Source organism: Panthera tigris, chromosome D2 (genome assembly GCF_018350195.1).
Source record: "Panthera tigris isolate Pti1 chromosome D2, P.tigris_Pti1_mat1.1, whole genome shotgun sequence".
In the NCBI taxonomy this organism is placed as follows: Eukaryota; Metazoa; Chordata; class Mammalia; order Carnivora; family Felidae; genus Panthera; species Panthera tigris.
Genome location: NC_056670.1, coordinates 12,866,573 through 12,889,865, shown reverse-complemented (window position 1 = coordinate 12,889,865; position 23,293 = coordinate 12,866,573). Strand labels below are relative to the sequence as shown.

General features: G+C 47.2%; 1 protein-coding gene across 3 annotated transcripts in view; it reads right to left on the bottom strand.

Moving 5' to 3' along the window:
• GNG4 (G protein subunit gamma 4) overlaps nt 1–23,293 on the bottom strand; it is a 71,716-nt gene that overhangs the window by 32,018 nt on the left and 16,405 nt on the right. The window lies entirely within an intron of this gene.

Here is a 23,293-nt window from a genome sequence, read left to right as displayed (position 1 = left end):
CCCCCAGCCCCACGCGGCGACCCGCTTCTAGCCAACCTCTGCCCAACGGAAACAGTTTAGATGCCTTTTCTTATTATAAAGAGCTAGGCCAATTGGAGGAAAAGGTGAAGAGAGAGAAAATTACAGCAAAGAAAATAAAAACCAATTATAGTGCCTCTTCCCATTAACATTATCCCTACGCATATTAGAATAACCCGGTTCCAACCAAAAGACATCTAGCACAGAAGAGAGGACTCAATCGGGTGGCTTTAAAGGTCTCTTCAATGCCAGGGACTCTCTGTGGAGAGGCGCCTGGCTTGTTGCCTCCCTCCTCTGGGACAACGGGCTCGTCCCCCAGGGGTTTTGTGACCACCCCACCCTACAGCATCCACGTCCCGGGGATCCCCGTGAACCTGCGGCAAAATAAAGGCTGGCCAGGAATGGGCTGGACTTGGGGGAAGGATGGGTGAAGTCGTGCCCGGTGCATTTTCCCCAGTCCAGGGCTGAGGGTGGATCAGTTCCCACGGTGTTCCCCTCACCCCCACCATCTTCCAAAGGGAGACAGACAGACAGACAAAGCCCTAGAGAGGAGGCCTGCTGTCCTGCAGGGTCAGAGCGTCAAGCCTGCTCCCTAGGTAAGTGGCTTTGCAATTTTTTTTTAAGTTTATTTATTTTGAAAGGCGGGGAGCGAGCCGGGAAGGGGCAGAGAGAGAGAGAATCCCAAACAGGCTCTGCATCAGCAGCACAGAGCCCCACGTGGGGCTTGAACTCACGAACTCGTGAGATCATGACTGAGCTGAAATCAAGAGTTGGGCGCTGAACTGACTGAGCCATCCATGCGCCCCTAGGCAAGTGACTTTAAAGCTGGGCTCCAGGGGTCCTCCCTGCCCACCTTCTGGACAGACAGGAAACCCCTGGGATGGGCGTGGGGGGCTGGGGCACAAGCCACCAGACCATCCCAAGTCCCCCTCCAGGTCCTGACCTCTGCTCCAGTTATGTGATCTTTGTCCTAAAATCAGATGTGCCCAGGACAATGCGCTCTACTCTCAGTGTCTTCATCCTTAAAAGAAAAGGCAGAGTCCTCTGAGTGGGTCCACATCACGGGTCCCCACAAACGTCTTGCAATAAATGCTACAAATGGAATGAGGAAAGCTAGGACAGAACCAGAAAAATACGGAGATGATGCTGATATTTGCTTTATTGAGTAGATTAGATATTTTGTACCTGGACACATCCTGTCAAAGGGGTCTAAAGGCTTTGTGCAGCAAATTCTCTTCTCAATTTTTTTTAAGTTTATTTGAGAGAGAGAGAGACAGTGCAAGTGGAGGAGGGGCAGAGAGAGAGGGAGAGAGAGAATCCATGCTGCTGGCACGGAGCCTGATGTGGGGCTCGAACCCCCGAAATCGTGAGATCATGACGTAAGCTGAAACCAAGAGTTGGATACTTAACTGACTGAGCCACCCAGGCGCCCCTCAATTTTTTTTTAATGTTTTTATTTATTTTTGAGATGGAGAGAGCCAGAGCATGAGCAGGGGAGGGGCAGAGAGAGAGGGAGACACAGAATCCGAAACAGGCTCCAGGCTCTGAGCTGTCAGCACAGAGCCTGACACGGGGCTCGAACTCGCAAACCACGAGATCATGATCTGAGCGGAAGTCAGACGCCCACCCGACTGAGCCACCCAGGCGCCCCAACCCCTCAATTTTTTTTAGTGTTTATTTTTGAGAAAGAGAGAGAGCAAGAGAGAGACTGGGGGGAGGGAGAGATGGGGACAGAGGATCCAAAGATCATGACCAGGGCCAACGTCGGACGCTTCACAGACTGAGCCACCCAGGCTCCCCTGTGCAGCAAATTCTCTGGACTGGCTCCATGAAAAAGGGTTCCTTGGTCACAGACGTTTGAGAAATGGCCATTATTTCACTCGTGCCTTTGGAGGGCCGTGCTGCACACTGGCACATAAAGACTCTGAGGAGTCCTGCGGTGAAGAAACCTGTTGCCCGAAACCCGCCATTCCCCAAAGGACTGATTCAGGAACACCCGGGTTTTGTTTTTGTTTGGAATGAACAATGCATCTCACACTTTGTCATCACACACGGCGGGTGAAGGGACCCAGTGAGCCAGCTGGCTGCACTGGCACCGGCTGCCCAGGGGGCTGAGGGGACGGATAACGGCAGCGCACCTGCGCGAAATTCTCCGTGCACCTGCTGTTCTCCAGCCCACCGTGGGTAGGTCTGCCTCTCTCGGCGGTCCCTACACTGGCAGAATCAGAAGCACCCGGGAACTCAGTACCGCCGAGGCCCGGCTCTGTTCCACTCCCACGACCCTGGGCCCCGGTGCTCTTTCTGGGCTCTCCAGGGGATTCTGACACCTCAAGTCCCCAAACCACTGCCAAGTCCATTGGTTCCGAGGCTTTGCTGTGCATGTGAATCACCTGGCGCCTTAAAAGATGAGATGCCGCGGTCACACCCCAGACCACTAAGCCACACTGACTTTCGAGGTAATTCCGGGGTGCAAGCCGCATCTGAAAAGACACAGCGCTAGTCTGCATCTAAGCTGGTGCTTGTCATACTCCCGTCATGTGCTGCACGCAGATCTCGGACTCTCATGGACAGATCCAGGTGGGTCCGGGAAGGGGACAGACACACAATCTCAGGGTCCACCCAGACCTTTGGAATGACAGCCGCATTTTCACCGGAGCGATTCATGCGCAAAATAGAGTTGGAGATGTTCTGTGCCAGGGCTGGGGTGGGGGTGGGGGGGGCAGTGCCACTTTATGCAGGGAGTCTGAGCCCAAGGTGAAGAGACTTGACTGAAGACACAGGAGTCCGTAGGTGGGGGATGGTAGCGTCACTGTTCTCCTGACCCTCCCGTTACTATTCGCGGTCCCATCCAGCCTTTTGGGCTGCTCTTACAGATGATTTTGTTGACTCTGGTAGTTCTTTGAGAGACTGTGTATCGAGGAAAGATGATCAATTTCTCCTTGTCCACTTGCCACTTGCATAGCATTTTGTATCGAATGCTTGGGGCTTTCTTCAGATGTCATCCCACCAAGTTGCCCTGGGCCCCAGGAAGGAGCTGTAGACACCTCCCAGTACCACTACTGCTTCTCAAAGCGAGACAAATTATTGGTGCTGGCAGGAATTAGCTCCTGACTGGTCTGCTTGATCTGTCACTGAAAAACACTGCTTTTTAATGGCCCTAAATATGCTGCCATGATGTTCTCATGGCTTCCCCCCCCCCCCTTAAATAGGAAAAACATATTTATCTGTAGACAAAATGCTGTAGTAGTCTCATTGTGGAGGCCTAGAAAGTTCTACCACGTGGCCATCAGCTGGCTGGGAGGCCCTCAAGGGCAGAGGGTGGTTTTACTAATGTCTGTGTGCCCAGCACCATCCCAGGACAGGCCCACTGTCCACGTTCATATAACCGTGACTCGTGTATATGTGAAAGAACAGGCTCGGGCTTCACAGCAACGATGCTGATTCTCCATGACTGCTGTGGTTTCGATTCTTAAAACGGAGCCAATTCAGCTCCCAGTTGTGAAGTGTAATGACCTAAAGTCACGCCTCTTTGCTGATGGCGTGGTGCTGGGTCTTGAGGGGCAAAAATCATAGTCTCTGTTCTCACCAGGCTTACAGTCCGGTGGGGCGTATCATGCATTGTTCAAAAAACTGTACCGGTGAATTCATTCTCATACACGGAGGCATGCAATTCTTAGGGGGTGTATAACCAAAGAACTTGACCTGACCTGAAGATCTATGTTGGTTTCTATGGGAGATTCTGAAGCCAGAAGGAGGAATGAGACTTGCTGGCCCCACAGAGCTCAGTGTCTGAGCGGGAACAAGTAAATAAGTAATGGTCATAGTGTGGTAGGTGTATGCGGGGCTGAAGCCATTCTCTCCTTTTCTCATAATAATATAATTGTGGCTGATTCTGAGGGGAGCAGGACGATTCTGAGCTTACCTCCTCCCATGCACACACCAAGGCTGTAACTACATATAGAACAACCCTCCTGAGGACGACCTAAAGACGGATAGAACAGATCTTCCACAGCTAAAGACATCAGGAGGGATATCAAAGGCATGAAGTCCTCCCTGGGGGGTGAGGAGCTCAAGATCCATACCAGGCACCCCTCTGCCCTGGGGATCTGCACCTCCAAGAAGACAAGCCCCCAATACACCCAGCCTTGAAAATCAGCAGGGCTTAACTCTGGGAGCTGACTTGCTACAGGAAACCGAGCCTCTACTGTTAAATCTCTCATGTTCTGAGAACCAGAACTTTGAAAAGTACCTGGGTAATGTGTGAAGGAGATTGATTATTATTATTATTGTTGTTGTTGTTTATTTGAGAGAGAGAGAGAACGCACACAGGGGAGAGGGACAGAAGGAGAAAGAGACAGAATCCCAAGCAGGCTCCACTCTCAGCATGGAGCCTGAAGTGGAGCTCGATCCCACGACCCTGGGATCATGACCTAAGCCGAAATCAAGAATCAGACGCTTGGGGCACCTGGGCGGCTCAGTCGGTTGGGCGTCCGACTTCGGCTCAGGTCACAATCTCGCGGTCCGTGAGTTCGAGCCCCGCGTCGGGCTCTGGACTGTTGGCTCAGAGCCTGGAGCCTGCTTCCGATTCTGTGTCTCCCTCTCTCTCTGCCCCTCCCCCGTTCATGCTCTGTCTCTCTCTGTCTCAAAAATAAATAAAAAACGTTAAAAAAAAAATTTAAAAAGAATCAGACGCTTAACTGACCAAGCCATTCAGGCGCCCTGCGGAGATTTATTAATTAATTTTAGGGCATGTGCCACAGGGCCAGGGTTCTGTAGGAACTTTCTCTGGGAATGGAAGTGCTAGCAGGTAGCATTCTTCTTGCCCTCCTTCAGCATAAATGACAGCAAGAGGAAAGACAACAGTTATATACGAGGGAAATCTCATACGGCTATCAGCTGATTTTCCAGCAGGAACTTTGCAGGCATGATATCTTCAAAGTGCTAAAGGAAAAAAACGTGCAACCAAAAATATTCTACCTGGCAAGGTTATCATTCAGAACTGCAGGAGAGATAAAGAGTTTCCCATATAAACAAAAGTCAAAAGAGTTTATCACCATTAAATTGGTCTTATAAGAAGTGTTAAAATGACTTGTTTAAGCAGAAAAGGCCATAACTAGAAGTAAAAGAAAATGATCAAGGAAAAAATAAAAAATAAAAAAGACGTAAAATATGATATCAAATATATAAAACATGGAGAGGGAGTAAAAATGTACTGCTTTTAGAATGTGTACAAACTTAAGCAGCTATCAACTTAAAACAGACTGCTATATCTCCATATGGTGTTTTATATGAACCTCATGGTAACCAAAAGCCACAAACCTATAATAGATCTACAAAAAATAAAGAGAAAGGAATCTTAGCCAAAGACTAAAGAAAGTCATCAAATCACAAGGGAAGAGAGCAAGAGAAGAAGAAAGCAACAGAGAAGAACTACAAAAGCAACCCGAAATAATGAACAAAATGGCAATAAAAACATAGCAATCAACAACTACTTTAAATGGAACAAACGCTCCAATCAAAAGAAAGAGAGTGACTGAATGATAAAAAACCCAAGTCTCATCTATATGCTGCCTACAAGAGACTCACTTTGTATCTAAAGACACATGCAGACTGAAAGTGAAGGTATATAAAAAGATATTTCATGCCTCAGAAATGAAAAAAAGCTGGAGTAACAATACTTATGGCAAACAAAATAGACTTCAAAACAAAGACTGTAAGGGTGTGCACATATGTAGTTAAGTGTCTGATTCTTGATCTCGGCTCCGGTCATGATCTCATGTTTGTGGGTTCGAGCCCCACACTGGGCTCCGTGCTGACAGTATGAGGACTTCTTGGGATTCTCTCACCCTCTCTTTTTGTCCCTCCTCCTCTTCCTCTCTCTCCTCTCAAAATTAATAACTAAACTTAAAACTAAAAAAAAAAATACTGTAAAAAGAGACAAAGAAGGACATTAGGTAACAATAAAGGGATCAACCCAACAAGAGGATATAATAATTGTAAATGTTTATGCACCCAACATGGAAGCACCTAAGTACATAAAGCAAATATTAACAGACATAAAGGGAGAAACTGACAGTAATACAATAAAAGTAGGGGTCTTTAACATCCACTTAAATCAATGGCTAGATCATCCAGACAGCAAATCAATATAGACCAGTGGCATTGAACGACACATTAGACCATATGAACTTAACAGGTACATATGGAATGTTCCATTCCCCAAAAGCAGAATACACATTCTTTTCCAGTGCACACGGACCATTCTCCAGGATGGATTACGTTAGGCCACAAAACAAGTCTTGAAGAAAAATTTAAGAAGATTGAAATCATCTGAAGCATCTTTTCTGCCCACAATGCTATGAAACTGAAATGACCGGTTTCATTATGAGAAAATAGACCTGGAAAAACACAAACACGTGGAGGCTGAACAATATGCTACTAAACAACCAATGAGTCAATGGTGAAATCAAGGAGGAAATTAAAAAGATACTTTGAGACAAATGAAAATGAAAACACAACATTCCCCAACCTTTGGGATGCAGAGAAGCTGTCCAAAGAGGAGGTTTTAGAGGTATAGGCCCTCCTCAAAAAAAGCCAAGAAAAATCTGAAATAAACAATCTAACTTATACCTCAAGGAACTAGGGAAAAAAATCCCCAAAGCTCAAGGTAGTAGGAAGAAAGGAAATAAAGATCAGAGAAGAAATAGATGAAAAAGAGGCGAAAACAAACAAACAAACAAACAAATGGGGCACCATGGTGGCTCAGTTGGTTGAGCATCCTACTCTTCATTTTGGCTCAGGTCATAATCCCAGGGTCATGGGATCGAGCCCCATGTCAGGCCCTTCGCTGAGCATGGAGCCTGCTTGAGATTCTCTCTCTCTCTCTGTCTCTCTCTGCCCCTCTCTCCCACTTGCACTCTCTCTCTCTCTAAAAAAAAAAAAAAAGTTTAAAGCAAACAAAAACCAATAAAAAAGGTCAATGAAACTAAGAGTTGGTTATTTGAAAAGATAAACAATTGATAAAACCTTAGCCAGATTCATCAAGAAAACAAAGGACTCTAATAAATAAAATCAGAAGGAGAACTTACAACTAGCATCACAGAAATACAGAGGATTTTAAGAGACTATTACAAAAAATTATACAAACAACCGTATAATTGGACACATAGTTGTCCAAACAAACTGGACAATCTAGAAGAAATGGATAAGTTCTTAGAAACATATAATCTTCCAGGACCGAATCAGGAAGAAAGAGAAAATCTGAACAGACCAATTAACTAGTAATGAAATTGAATCGGTAATCAAATCAACACTCCTAACAAAACTGAAGGACCTGATGCCTTCACAGATGAATTCTACTGAACATTCAAAGAAGAGTTAAGACTTATTCTCCTCAAAATATTTTTATTTATTTATTTGTTTATTTAATGTTTATTTATTTTTGAGACTGAGAGAGACAGAGCATGAACAGGGGAGGGTCAGAGAGAGGGAGACACAGAATCTGAAACAGGCTCTGGGCTCCGAGCTGTCAGCACAGAGCCCGACACGGGGCTCGAACTCACAGACCGCGAGATCATGACCTGAGCCGAAGTCGGCCGCTTCACCGACTGAGCCACCCAGGCGCCCCTCCTCAAAATATTTTTTAAAAAATTTCAAAAAATAGAAGAGGAAAGAAAACCTCCTGATTCATTCTATGAGGCTAGCATTAACCTAATATCAAAACCAGACAAAGACACTACAAAAAAAGAATTATAAACCAATATCCCTGATGAACAGATGGCAATATCCTTGACAAAATATTGGAAAACTGAATTCAACAATAAATTAAAACGATCAGTTCACCATGATCAAGTGTGATTTATTCCAGGGATGCAAGGACGGTTCAATATTTGCAAATCAGCGTGATGCACCACATTACCAAAAGGAAGGATAAAAATCAGAGGATGATCTTAACAGACGCAGAAAAAGCATTTGACAAAATTCACTGCCCATTCATGAGAAAAACTTGAAAACACTTTCAAATCTTGACACAAAAGTCGTAATTTAAGAAATCCTACTTGGAAAACCAAATGCGAGGCATAAATTACAGCAAAGATTCCACCTTGGGAAGCCACGTTCACTTTCTGGGCATAGACTGGTGGCGTGGGCCTGCCAGGTCCCACACGTCCCCAGGAAGCAGCTCACTGGAGACAGAGTCCAACACACAGCCCTGGATCACTAGCCACACCTTGGCCTTGAGTCACTCTTTCCAGTACTGCGTGGTACCTGTCATGCAGATTTGCTCTTGGGTCCAGTCCCCACGGGTTAGGGGGGCTACAAATAGAAATGTAAGGATGCTGCTGTTTTCACCCTACAATCCTGTTAGATGCCAGGTGGCACTGCTTTGGGCATAGAAGCTGAGGAGTTCACAAAATCATTTAGTTAAGATCCCTCTTCCCTAGCTTTAAGATAAATCGGTTTTGGATTGCCACAACGATTTTATATACTGAGTCAACATGTTGGAGTGTCCCCCCAATAACGGAGGTCACATCAGCTTCAAAACAAGGGATGTAAAAGGGAGAGAGACCTTTTACCTGAAAGGTCATAACCACTGTAGTAGCAAAGGGCAGAGGCTTTATGTACCACGCAGAAGCATAAAGTGGTATTTGAGCCTCTCAAGGGAAATTTTGCTTCTTCCCACGGCCATTCCAGGACAGAGCTGGATATCCTGGGCCCTGAGCAGAGAATCAGGTGCTGTCACACCCGTCTTCAGTGGGAGCATGGTCCCCTCGGTCCCCTCGGTAGGGAACAAGGCCATGGCCAGCCCCACCCCTGCTTGAACTTGCACTCTGCAAAGTAGATACGGTGATGGTGGAGCTTGGCGCATTTTACAATCTGGGTCTCAGTTACTCAATTTACATCTTGATTCCCTGACAGCATCTGCCTGATCTGATAACATCTCATCACACCGATGCCAAACAAGCACAGAGTTAAAGGAGCCTTTAGCCTGGCACGTACTGTAATGGACCCAAGGGGCAAGAGATTCTTAGGAGAGCACTCGGAGTCTGAAGGAGGCTGGAACCCGCTGGTCACCAGTCACCATGTGACTGCCCTCCTTATCTGGCCCTGATTAAGGTCAAGAAAATTAGAAAAGGTTGGCAGACCAGCTGCTATATTTAAGGGCATTTGACAAGTCGGTGCAGAATAAACAAGAGAAAGAGAAACCACGTCCGTCTTCCGTGTGACCCTTAATACTTCCCCTCTCTCTCATCTACGTGGCCACCCCAGCCACCCTCCAATCATTTCTTTGGCTTTGCAGATAGGGTCCCAAAATCTTATTTGACAGGAACAAGCATTAAAAGGGCCAAGAGCTGTTGCTTTTCCACCAGACTTCATAGAGTATGAAGTTAATTCTTTTACTGCCTGCCGGATTACAAACTCATTACTCGAACTGGACCATGCCCTTGACCATGCCCAAAGACTCATGTCCTGTGTGTGGTATCTTACAATATAGAATGAGATACTCTTCATTTGTCTCATGGCGACTCTACTGGTGGGGAGATCACTGCACCAAGGAGGAAGAGGCGGTTGAGAGGTGATGTGGCCGGGCCAGTGTGCTGGTGTCCTAGGGCCATCATAACAAATCACAAACTCGGTGGCTTGAAACCTGGTGTCATTTATTCCCATGGTTCTGGAGGCTAGAAGTTTGAAATGAAGCCCATGTTAAGACCATTAAGACCACGTGGAGCCATGTTCTCTTTGAAGGCTTGAGGGGAGGATCTTTCCTCTCTTTTTCCTGGTCTGGGGCCTCCCAGTGATCCTTGGCATTCCTTGCTTATAAACACATCACTCCAATCTCTGCTCGCATCTACACGGCCCCCAATTCTCCAAGTTTCTGTGTCCCCTGCTTTTCTTACAAGGGCACCAACCATACACTGGATATAAGGCCCTCCCTAATCCAGTATTGACCTCATCTTCACCAATTACATCTCCTATTTCCGGATAATATCACACTGTGATGTTCCAGGTGGGTGGGAATGGGGAGGGGAATTCAACCCAGGATCACCGCGAACCCAAGTCTGTGGCCGTAGGTTTATGATCATTTTTACAAAGAGTCATTATGTTTTGTTCTTTGTAAGACCCCTAAGGAAACACTTCTCTGAGAATGGCATGGTGTTTCATGGATGTGTGCAAGAAACTCATCTTGGGGTGACGGGAACACGGACTGAGAAGCAGTCTGTAGAACAAAAGTAACAACCTACAGTCCGTCTCAATTCCCTTACTTCACAAATGACACGACTGAGGTCTAGCCAGTTATTTCCCCAAAGTCAGGAAACAGCTAATTAGTGGAGAAAATATGAGAACCTCAAATCAATCACCCATTAGTCATTTATTCAGCCTTTACTATGTCAGGCACAACACTCAAGAAATGAGGGGGTGATTCAAACATGGCTGTTGCCCTCTATTTAGTATGGGAGACAGACTAACAGCAGCACATGCAATCATAGATCCAAGGAGCCACCACAGAATCTGTGAAGGGGAGTGGGGCCCAAAAGGAGAGGATGGATTCTTCTTGGGGTGGACAGGGTGGTAAGAAGAGTGGGAGGGCTTCATCCTCACTCTGAACCTGGGAAGGCGAATAGGAGGCCACTAGGCAGGGGGAACAGCATGTGTACAGGCAGGCAAGGTGTAAACAAGCCTGGCATGCTCTAAAAGCTGCGTGCTTCTTTATTCCTGGAGCCCAGGGTCCGATCACGGAGGGTCTCAAATGCCACTCTAAGGAGGCGAGACCTGAATCAAGTAGGCAGTTAGAATCAAGTGAAGGATATCGAAGCAGAGAGGTAATGAGCGGCTTTTACATTTTAGAAAGATCACCTCAACCTAGTGTGGAGAATGTGCGAGAGGTGAATGAGACACACAAGCAGACCACTTCGGAAGCTCCACGAGTCTAGACGAGAGACCCGCTGCGTGCACCTGAAGCTCTGGCAGGGAGATGACGGGGGGTGATGGAGAGCTAGTACCGGGATGGAAGTGCGGAGAGGACGACATCGGGATCTGAACGCTGGGGAAGGTGGGGAAGGAAGGTGGCTGGCCGACTTTCAGGGAAACTCACCAGGCTCAAAAAAGAGAAAGCGGGGTTCTCAGGGGTGTGCAGTGAGCTCACGTGGGGCAGGCTGCACTTGGAGCGACTTGAGGACACCGAAGAGACCATGCCCGGCAGACAGGTGGACTGACGGGGATGCAGCTTAGAAGTGAGCTTGAGCTGAAGATGGGCTCGGAGGAAGAGGGGGCAGGAGTCAGAAGGCAGGGCCAGGTGAGACCCTTGGCTCAAACCAGCGTGGCAGGGCTGGGCACAGGAAGGAGACCCCTATGCTCATCTCTGCTCTGTTTCTTTGATCTTCAGTCTGTGTTTTCAGAATTGTAGAAGATTTAATACTGAAAAGAACCCACAAATTACTGGCTGTGGCTGACAGGCCAAGATGGCTGGGAGATGCACCACCTTCCGCGAGGATGCCTGGGCCAAGGAGCTGGTGCTGGTTGCGTCCTTTGCCATCGGGGGGCTCGCTGTAATTCTACGCCCCCCTCAGCCCCTTCACCAAATACTCCACTATCATCAACAAGGCCATGCCCAGAACTACCCAGTGCCCGTCTGTGATCATGGGAACACACCCCACCCCCTGTGCCCAGCGGCCCCCTGGACCCCCAGGGGAGGCTGCAGTGGTGGAAGAAACTGTGAATACCTCAAGGGACAGGGAGGAGGCCCCCTCCCCTGTGGCCAAGAAAATGTAAAAAGCGAAAAATACCAAAAAACCCAGTAAGTAACCCAATAAGTTACTCATCATGGACCAAAGGGCACAAAATTGCTAGGACTGTGTCTGAGGCTCCGTAAAGTGAAATTCTGCAGAATGGAGAAGTGACAGCAGAGCTTCTGGGTCACGAAGGGCCCCAGCTATTATGTAGTTGGTACAGAGAGCGCAGTCTTAAATGAGGCTGTTGGCCATGGCCATTGGGTAGAACGTGGAGCTTGCTCTTGCAGAAACAGAGGTAGCCATGCAGGCAGCTGGCTCTGGGAACGATCTGAACTATATGCGTTCGAGCCTTGAACAACGTGGGAGGTAGGGGCGCCAACCCTCCGTGCAACCAAAAATCTGCATACGACTTCTGACTCCCCCCAAACTTCACTACTAATAGCCTACTGTTGACCGGAAGCCTTAACAGTAACATAAACAGTCGATTAGCCCTTATTTTGTATCTTATATGCATTATACCCTGTATCCTTACAGTAAAGTAAGCTAGAGAAGAGGAAATGTTATTAAGGAGATCATAAGGAAAATACATTTACAGTACTGTACTGTACCTGTCGAAAAGAATCCCCATAGAAGTGGACCCTCACAGTTCAAATTGTGTAGTTCAAGGGTCAGCTGTATGCTGCGCCTCCCACACGATGCCATCAAAAATGCCAGCACACATTCAGTGGGTCATGCTCTTTGATGGGAGAGAAGCAGCTCATGCCGATCTGTCTGTTGGCCTCTCCCAGCCAGACCCTTTCCGCCCCTTGGTATTTTAGCCATCTTTCTAGGGTGCAGGCGAAGCTTCCAGTATCCGAGTAAAACCAGTGGCTATCGTGAGCCCGGATGCACTGCCTCCCTCTCTGGGAGGGTTTCTAGCACAGGCCTCTCGCCTCACTCTGGTGGTTCACTCTAACATGGGCTTCAAATGCCACAGCCTGTGTCCTGTTAGGAAGCAGTAGTCTTGGCGACAGGCCAAGCTACCCAATGAAGATGAGGCAGTTCCAACCTCTGGGACCGGTTCCAGGAAACACTGTTTCTAAAGACTCCAGCTGCTGGCAACTGCATTTTATCTCTAACCATTTTTTAAGACACCATTTACAGGGAAATGCTGGGATTTCCACGTGAATTTCTATGGAGGTGAAATTCACCTGGCATAAGTAACTATTTCAAAGTGAACATTCAGTACATTCACAATGTTGCACAACACCACCTCCGTCTAGTTTCGGTGCATTTCCATCACTCCAGAATAAAACTCCATACTCATTAAGTGGCTCTCCCCACAGCCCCTGGCAACAGCCAACCTGCTCTCTGTCTCTATGGATTTTTCTATTTGGACATTTTGTATAAATGGAATAACTCACGATGTGCCCCTCTGTGTCTGAACTATGTAATGTTTTGAGGTTATATCCAGGGTGCAGCATGTAACAATACTTTGTTCCTTTCTGTGGCTGAGTAATATTCCATTGTATGGATATACCACAATTTTTTGCCCTTACTTTGTTTGATGGACAGTTGAGCTCTCCCTACCTTTTGACTATTGTGCTTACTTCTGCTTTGAACAGGCATATGCCTATATTTGTCGGAGTACCTGTGTTGGACCATTTTACATTCCGACCGGCAACGTAGGAGGGTTCCAATTTTTCCACATCTTCACCAACATTTGTTACTTTCCATTTTGGGGGGATTATAATCATCCTAGTAGGCGTGAGGTGGGACCTCATTGTGGTTTTCATTTGCATTTGCCTATGGGCTACGATGCCCAGCATCTTTTCATGTGCTTCTTGGCATCATTTACTTTTTAAGAGTGGCCTTAATGTCAAACTTTAAACATTTTGTAACAATCTCAAGCGTACAGAAAGGTTGCAAGTGTAGCACAGAGGATTTTTTTTCTCTGAACCACCTGAGTGTGAGTTGCCAGCTGACTCCCTATTACTCCTCAATCCTATGTGTTTCTTGGGGCACCTGGGGGGCTCAGTCGCTTAAGCATCTGACTCTTGATTTCGACTCAGATCAACGATCCCATGCTTCCTCAGTTCAAGTTCCGCTGACCTGGGACCTGAGCCTGCTCGGGATTCTCTCTCTCCCTCTCTGTCTGCCCTTCCCCTCCCTCATGCTCTCGGTCTCTCAAAATTTATAAAGAAACTTAAAAAAAATATTATGCATCTCCGAAAAACAAGGACATTCTCTCCCATAACCACAATATGACCGCCCCAGGCAGGAAGTTTGCACTGTTCTATCGCTCTCATCTATGCCTCAGACTTCATGCAAGGTTCAAACAAAAAATACCAATAATGTTCTTCACGGCAAAATGAAACCAACCCTGCCAGCACTTTGGTCTTGGACTTCAGCCTCCAGAACCGTGAGAACATAAATTCCTGCTGTGTGAGCCACCTGCTCTGTGGTACTCTGTTGGTGGCCAAGGAAGGCGACCATAGCTCCTCACTGGTCATAAGAGGAAAGCCAACCACTTTGGCCCAGTACGATGCTGACGACCGACCACACTTTCAGACTCACGTGACTGTAACACAACACAGACCAATCTATTCCGGAAGCTAGGACAGAAGCCCCAGCTGGCCAGCACAACAGTATCGGCACATACACGAGGAGTCCTTCAGAAGTTCCTACTGCAGTTTATATGGCGTTCAGGGATGAGATGTACAGTGGAGGGGCAGGGTCCACCTTGGGGCCACAGAGCCCCGCCCGCGGAAGCAGCATCTCTTCAAAAGAGCTTCCGGGTCCCCGCAGGGACATGCCACTTACAGAAGTCACCAAACACTTGGGAAAGCCCAAAGTATCGTGTCCACATGAGGTGTTTGAAGCTCCTTCACGGCTGCTTCCGGTCCATAAGTAATTTACCAATCAGGGCACGTTTTCACCACGAACGATGCTGCCTGACAATACAGTTGACATATGCTGTCTTATCTGGCTTCCGGAGTAAGCCAGAAGAGTGGCTTCCCAAAGAGGCTCATGTCCTAATTCCCAGAACCTGTGTATACACTATGTAACATTGACAAGGAGGAATTAAGACAGCAGATGGAATTAAGGTTGCTAATCAGTTGACTTAAAAAGAATTAACACTTATTTATTTTTGAGAGACAGAGTGCGAATGGGGGAGGCGCAGAGAGAGAGGGAGACACGGAATCCCAAGCAGGCTCCAGGCTCCGAGCTGTCAACACAGAGCCCGATGTGGGGCTCGAACCCACAAACCGAGAGATCGTGACCTGAGCCGAAGTCAGAGACGTAACCAACTGAGCCACCCAGGTGCCTCTAATCAGTTGGCTTTAAAATAGGGAGGTTATCCTGGATTATGTCGATGGGTCCAATACAATCACAAGAGTCCTTATTAGGGAGAGAAGGAGGTGGGAGAGTCAGTGTCAAAGTCTGAGATTTTAAGACGCTAACTGCTGGCTCTAAAGATGGAAGAGGGCCACGCCTCAAGGGACGTATGGAGCCTCTGGAGGCTGGAAAAGGCGAGAAAACAGGCTTTCCTTCAGAGCCGAAACAAATGCAATTCTGCCAACACCTTAATTTCAGCCCAGCGAGACCCTTTTCCGCCTTCTGACTTCTAGAAGTGCAGGACGATGAACGGATTGTTTTAAGCCACTCGTTCTGTGGTTGTTTGTTACAGCTGCAAGGCAGGGTAAGAGAGCTAGGTGGTGAACAAGGCTGGGTTCTTATGCAGCAGGGGAAGAGGGTGTGTGACCCTTTCACCCACGCCTGATATACAGCCGGCCCCTCCCTATCTCCTTCAGCCTCGCTTCCGGCACTCTCCAGCTGTATCAGTCTGCCCCGGCTGCCATAACAGAGTACCACAGACTAAGGGGCTTATGCAACAGACACTTATTTTCTTACAGTTCAGGGCGTCACAAGTCCAAGGTCAACGTGCTGGCAGGTTGGTTTCTTCTGAGGTGTCTTTCCTTGGCTTACAGACGGTCATCTTGCTGTGTCCTCATATGGCCTCTGTCTTTGTGTGTCGGTGTCCTAATCTTGTTTTTTCTTTAAAGTTTATTAATTTATTTTGAGAGAGAGAGAGAGAGTGTGTGTGGGAGCAGGGGAAGGGCAGAGAGAGAGAATCCCAAGCAAGCTCTGTACTGTCAGCGCAGAGCCTGAAGTGGGGCTTGAACTCACAAACCGTGAGAGCATGACCTGGGCTGAAATCAAGAGTCACAGGCTTAAGTGACTGAGCCATCCAGGCGCCCCATGTCCTAATCTCTTCATATAGGGACACCAGTCACATTGGATTAGGGCCCATCCACATGACCCCATTAATTACCTCTTTTAAGGCCTTCTCCAAATAGGGTCACATTCTGTAACGTTCTGAATTTGGTGGGGGATGCAACTCAGTCCATAATACTCCGCCCTCTGGACCCCCAAAGTTGATGTCCTTCTTACATGAAAAGTAAATTCACCCCCGTCCCAACAGCCCCAAAGTCTTAATCTTCTTCTAAAATCTCATCTAGGGGCGCCTGGGTGGCTCAGTCGGTTAAGCGTCCGACTTCAGCCAGGTCACGATCTCGCGGTCCGTGAGTTCGAGCCCCGCGTCAGGCTCTGTGCTGACAGCTCAGAGCCTGGAGCCTGTTTCGGATTCTGTGTCTCCCTCTCACTGACCCTCCCCTGTTCATGCTCTGTCTCTCTCTGTCTCAAAAATAAATAAAACGTTAAAAAAAAAATTAAAAAAAATAAAATCTCATCTAAATCAAGTATGGAGGAGACGTGAGTTATGATTCATCCTGAGGCAAAAACTCCACTCCAGCTGTGAACCCGTGAAATCAGACAAGTTATCTGTTTCCAAAACACAACGGTGGCCTAGGAGAGACTTTTTCAGGCCGAAAGGGAGAAAGCAGAAAGAAGAAAGCGGTCATGGGCCCCAAGCGAGTCCTCTGAAAGACAGTGTGGTTCTTCAGACTATGTCAAATCCCATCTTCGCGACATTATTTCAACAGAAAAGCTATTTTCACAAGGTGGGAAGTGTCTGACTGTCAGAGAAAAATGACACATTTGAATTGTCCATGTGACTTTTAATTGAGGAAAGGACAAACGCTGTCCTATTTCAGCTCTGAGCATTATTCAAGAATAATGAATTTTCCTATAAACATTCTTCAGCAAGCCACTAACTGGCACGTTAGTCTTTTTAAGAAATGACATGATTTTGTTCCAAAGCATCAGGATTTAACTTTACATCGTGTGTGTGTGTGTGTGTGTGTGTTTGCAAACTTATTTCCCACCTCATTGGCTTCCTGTAAGATTTTTAGTGGGAAGACAGATCAAATAAGGTTTCTCTGTCGTCCTTGTCTCCATCACGATTCCCTCTCACCTCTAGAAACCTGTTTTTGTCTTGGTCAAGACTGCTGTTGGCAAACAGGCTCCTGACCCTCAGAGGAAGACTGTTAGTAAATTGCAGCTCTTGGAAAATCTGTAACACATTGCTGACCTTCTCACCCTGGGGAAGAGCTGACTTGGGAGGGAGCCCCCAGCAGGACCCAGAAAAGAACGACCAGAAGGAGCCCCCAGCAGGACCCAGAAAAGAACGACCAGAAGGCAGGTGAGGCCCCCGCATGACAAAGGTATTCAGGGATCTTGGTGAAAGGATCTCTGGCAGGATGATCCTGTGCCCTACACACAGCTCCAGGCATGCGGCCCCTTCCCTGGTCTCTCTCCTCTTGCTTAGGACTATACTTCTCTTTCCCACCTTCCAAACCTTCTTTTGCCACCCTCTCAACCTCTCTTAAACAAAAATACTTCGTTTTTCAGAGCAGTTTTAGTTTCACAGCAAAACTGAGCAGAAGGTACAGAGATCTCCTGTGTCCCCCCCACCCCGACACCTGCACAGCGTCCCCACCACCAGCACCGCTGACCAGCCTGGTGCATCGGTTACAACTGATGAACCTGCACTGACACATGATTAGCACCCAGAGGCCACAGTTCACACTGTCGTTGTTCATTCTTGGCGTTATACCTTCCATGGGTTTGCACAAATGTATAATGACACATGGCCGTCATTAGAGTGTCACACAGAATAGTCTCACCGCCCTAAAAATCCTCTGAGGATGAGGTGTAATTATACCTGCCTTCATGGCACAGTTTTGAAGATTAAATGAGATCATGTGAGTGAGGGGTCTAGAAAACTGCCTGGCACAGTGGGGGGGGGTGTGTGGGGGGGGGAAGCCTCGGTAAGTGGCAGTTATCAGTACGATGGAGGCACGCGGGAGCAGGCTGGGCGAGGGGGCTTGTGATGTGGACCATCTGCTCTCCCCAGGGCGTCAGGAAGTGCAATCCTTCTGTGTGTGTTAACCTGTCAGGGAGGAAAGCCAGGCTGCCTGGAGTAGGGTGAAGCCTGAAAGAAAACCCGAATCAAGTAACCTCAAACACAGGGATCGTACCGCACTTACAGATGTTGACCTACACCTCCCAATCCATGGAGGAACCGGTGTGGTAGGTTAAACAACAGACACGCCCAAGAGTTTTAGACTTTTGTTTCCAAAGCCTGAGCCTCAGAGGTGGGAAAGAATTCAGGAGATAGGAGGGCAATGCCTTCACCAGAGCAGGGCGAAGAGTGGAGTTGCCCCAGGACTAGAGGGTAACCCTCACCAACAGCCAGCGTGGCTGGGGCTGGGGGTGGGAGTCTTAGGTGGGGCATGGGGCGGGGGGGGGGGGGTGGTGGCAAGACCCAAAAACAAACTGGCCGCCTACTGCTCTGAAGCAGAGAGGGTCCCAGAGGAGAGTGTTGTGCCCCCAGGCAGGACCCGAGGCCAAGAGGCACTCGCCTCACGGGCCAATGCCCAGTTGGCGGGTGTCTCATTGGTCACCTGGTGGACAGATGCCTCGAGGACCAAGGGGGCACCTCTCCCACACCCTGGCCTTTCCTAAGTCCTGGGGAGACCCTGAGGCAATCCCAGGGTGGCTGGGGACACCTGGTAAAAACTGAGACTAAAGTTCCTTGCCAGCCCAAAGGACGCATGCTTCAGTGAAAGTCAAGTTATTGGAAAATCAGAAGAATCGCCTTTCTCCCCCGCACCAGAGTTTGTGGATTGAGGTTCACACCAGCCCTATTCACTCTGACTCACGGCGCTGGACGGTGGCCCGTGTTAATGACGGCTCCCCTGCTGCAGGCCCAGCTTCCTGTCCCGTGTGCTTCATTCAGCGGCTTCCCTCCACTTTTGTGATCCGAGTCCTTAGCCTCCTTTGATTCCGGGGCTTCATGCCAGTCCCTGGTCAAGGGCGCCTGCTCTCACCATCTCATCTGGCCTCCTCTGTAGCTCACTAGTCATTTATTACCAGCTGCCTCTTTGAAGGCTTGTTTCCTTGGAATCTTTGTGACTGAACCCGCGGCAGCCAGAGTGCCCTCGTGTTAATTACGCCAGTGCCCCCCCGTCCCCCTCACAGAACTGAGCAGGACCAGAAACAGCCATGAAATCCCTCTCTGAGCAGAAATGGCATCTGCTCTATTTGGAAGTGATGAAGTTTAACACCTGCTTGGTATTTTTCACACAGGAGTTCATTAGTCAAATAGGTGAGGCTGACGTTCATATAAGGCAAGAAAAAGCAGAGGCTCAGATCAAGCTGTTTTGATTTTATTTCTGAAACCATATTTAATGTAATGGTGCGTGAACTCTTCTGAAACGTCAAATACGAGAGGCTTTAAAGAATTGGTACCAAACTTCCCTACAATATTCAAAATCAAATTCAGTAAAACCTTGGATTGCAAGTAAGTTGTTCTGCGAGCGTTCCACAAGACGAGCAAACATTTCTAATAAATTGTAACTTGATAAATGAGCGACGTCTTGTGATACGCGTAGTACGTGACGCCGAATGTCACGTGATCACAACTGAGGCAGTGGTTGTTCTCTGTCTCTCTGTCTCTCTCTCTCACTGCGGGATTATGGGTAATCACCTCCCATGCTCAGTCTCAGGCTGTGGTGTTTGGCAGAAATCAGTGATTTTTCAGAATGTTAGAAGGTGCCCACGACTGGCACTAATGTATTTGTTGTCACCTCAAAGCACCTGTGGACAGTCCTTTGCTTTTCCAGACAAGAGTGAGCTTACAAATGCTTGCTTCGTTCTAGGTCAGGCTGCCTGCAGATAGAGACCCTTTCCTCTGCCACACTATTGCCGGTTACATGAAATACAGTGTATGACAAGAGTTTATTAATACTGCACTGTAGTCAACATCCATGTGAGCGTATATAATGGCCCCCATGCAGTAAAGGGTTGAAAAGAAAGGAGGTAAGAAGACGATTACAGGAGAAGTTAAGAAGGAAATCATTGACAAGTACGAATGAGGTATGCAAGTGGCCAGCATTGCAAGACTTTATAAGAAGTCTGCATTGACCATTTGCACAATATTAAAGAAGAAAGAAGAAAGAAGGGGGCTAGGTGCAGCCAAAGGAGTCATGAGAATATCAAAGCAACGGCCACGTGTTCTGGAAGATGTAGAAAAGTTGCTTCTGGTTTATATAAATGAGAAGCAACTAGCAGGTGACACTGTGACCGAGAACTTTATCTGGGAGAAGGCAAAGGCCTTGTACACCGACCTTGTAAGTAAACTGCCAGGTACGTCAACAGAAAATAAAGGCTGCAAGGCAAGATGGTTTGATAACTAAGCGGAGAAGTGGCATCCATGCTGTTGTGAGGCATGGTGAGGCTGTGAGTTCAGATGCTAAGGCAGCTGAGGTGTTCACCACCAAGTTCCAGAAGCTCATGGTTTCCAAGCACTACCCGAAGGAGCAAGTTTTTAACTGTGACGAGACGGCGTTTTTTGGGGGGAGAAAGATGCCAAAGAGGACCTACATTACAGAAGAGAATGAAATGTCCAGTCACGAACCCATGAAAGACTGTCTCACCCTCTCGTGCTAACACAAGTCAGGAGTTCAAAGTCAAGCCCCTGGTCGTGTATCATTCAGAGAATCCACGAGCCTTCAAGAAACGAAGGTGCATGGGGTGCATGGGTGGCTCAGTCAGTTTAGCATCCGACTTCGGCTCAGGTCATGATCTCACAGTTCATGAGTTCAAGCCCCACATCGGGCTCTGCTGATAGCTCAGAGCATGGAGCCTGCTTAGGATTCTGTCTCCCTTGCTCTCTGCCCGTCCCCTGCTTGTTCGTTCTCTCTCTCTCTCTCTCTCTCTCTCTCTCTCTCTCTCTCTCTCTCATGCTCTGTCTTCCCAAAATAAATAAACATTAAAAAATTAAAAAAAAAAAAAAGAAATGCAATGTGCAGAAGAGCCAGTTAAACGTTATGTGGAGGGCCCAACAGCAAGGCTTGGGTCACTTGTATCTTGTTCGATTAGTGGATCAACGAGGTCTTGGGTCCTGCAGTGAAGAAATATCTTTTTGAAAAGAATCTGCCACTCAAAGCCTTTCTGGTCATGGATAAGGTTCCTACTCATCTTCCAGGCTTTGAGGATGACTTACTGGAAGCGCTCGAGTTTATTAAGGTCAAGTTCCTTCCTCCCAACACCACTCCGATCCTCTAGGCCATGGACCAGCTGGTCATTTTGTACTTTAAAAAGCTTTACACCGGAGCATTATTTCAGCGATGCTTCGAGGTGACCGAAGGAACAAACCTTTCCCTCTGAGAGTTTTGGAAAAGTCATTTCCACATCGTGAACTGCCTCAAGATCATCAATAGAGCATGGGATGGGGTCACCAAGAGAACCCTCAATCCTGCTTGGAGAAAACTGTGGCCTGATTGTGCTCTTGGGCATGACGTGGAGGGGCTTGCTCATGAACGGGAGCCACCGGTTGTCGCTGAGATTGTGTCCTTGGGGAAGACCATGGGACTGGAGGTGAATGAGGATGACATTTGGGAGCTGGTGGAGACACATGGCCTGGAGCTGACCACCGACACACTGCCGGATCTGCATCGCAAGCAACCCCAAGAGGTTACGGAGGAGATCTCGTCTGCAGGGGAGGGGGAGGAAAAGGCAGAGGAATCCCTCACTTCGAACAAGATTAGGGAGAGGTGTAAAATGTGGGAAACAGTGCAAACTGTATAGAAAAGCACCACCCAAATAAGGCCGTAGCAGTGCAAGCAATGAATTTGTTTAACGACAACGCAATGTCACATTTCCTCAAAATCCTCAAAAGGAGGCAAAAGCAAGTGTCGTTGGATAGTTTCCTTATTAAAGTCGCACAGAAAAGAAAAAGATTCCATTGAGCCAATCCACAGCAATGATTCCGTTAGCGACTGTGAAACTTGTCCTACACAATCACCCTCCTCCGTCTTGTCTCCCTCATACCAGCCACGGAGGTTTTCAAAGGTAAGTGGAATTAATTAATTTCTTTTTCTATATATGTTGTATTTTCTTTATTATTCTAAATTATGTTACAGTATTGTCATCATTTTTATGTGAATATTTTTGGACTGTGGAATGAATCATCTGAGTTTCCATTTCTTACGGGGAAATTCGCCTTGATATACAAGTGCTTTGGATTACAAGCATGTTTCTGGAACGAATTATACTTGCAAACCAAGGTTTATTGTAATTCCGATCCAAACCTAGAGTTGGCTGCCTGAGTTTACTCTTTGGTGCCTGGAATGTTTCCACAGTCATCGTTTGCTTTCATTATTTTATTTACTCACCACCCCAACTCTTCCTGATAAAAGCTGCTTTACACGTTTTCAGGGTCTCATTCAGATGCTACTACCCTCTCAAACAAAAGTGTCTTGACCTGGCTTGCCGCCTTGGTCCCTGGAGCTGAGCCCCACCCTCCATCACTGTGATGCTTCTAGACTTTTTATCGTCCTCAACATCTTAGACTTTGTACTCTGGTATTCAAACAACGGTGCTTGTATATTTTCTTCCTTTCTAGACTACCAGCTCTTTTGAGAATAGGGAATTTTTAGGCTCATTTTTATAACCTCAGGGAAGATGGGAGTTTTCCACTTAGTACATATTTAATGAATTGAATTGAATGAAAAAAACAAAAAACAAACAAACAACTCAGCATCACTCCTTTCTCTGAATCAATACCTCAGGAACAGAAATGATGATGGCCTATCCAGAGTCAAATGTCCTCACCTGCAAGGACTCCAGGTCTCAGTAATCCTTTTTTTATTATAATTTTTTTTAATGTTTATTTTTGAGAGAGAGAGAGGAAGACACAGGGTCCAAAGCAGGTTCCAGGCTCTGAACTGTCAGCACAGGGCCCGACGTAGGGCTTGAACCCACGAACCATGAGATCATGACCCGAGCCGAAGTCTGATGCTCAACCAACTGAACCACCCAGGCGCCCCAAGGTCTCAGTAATTCTTTTGAAGGATGTTTATTTCCAAATGGAATCAACCTAGTTTTCTTCCTCCCTAATTATGTGCTCATTATAAAATATCCAAACTCTACAGGAAAATATAAAGTTAACATCACCTGTAAGTTAAATCATTTCAGTAAGACAATAAAGATTTTTGTTTATATTTTAATTTCATTCCATGAAAAAAACCCAAAGTAGTTCTAATACTAATGACTCCTTTAAAAAAGGCAGCATTCAGTGGAGGAATTTCCAAATTGCT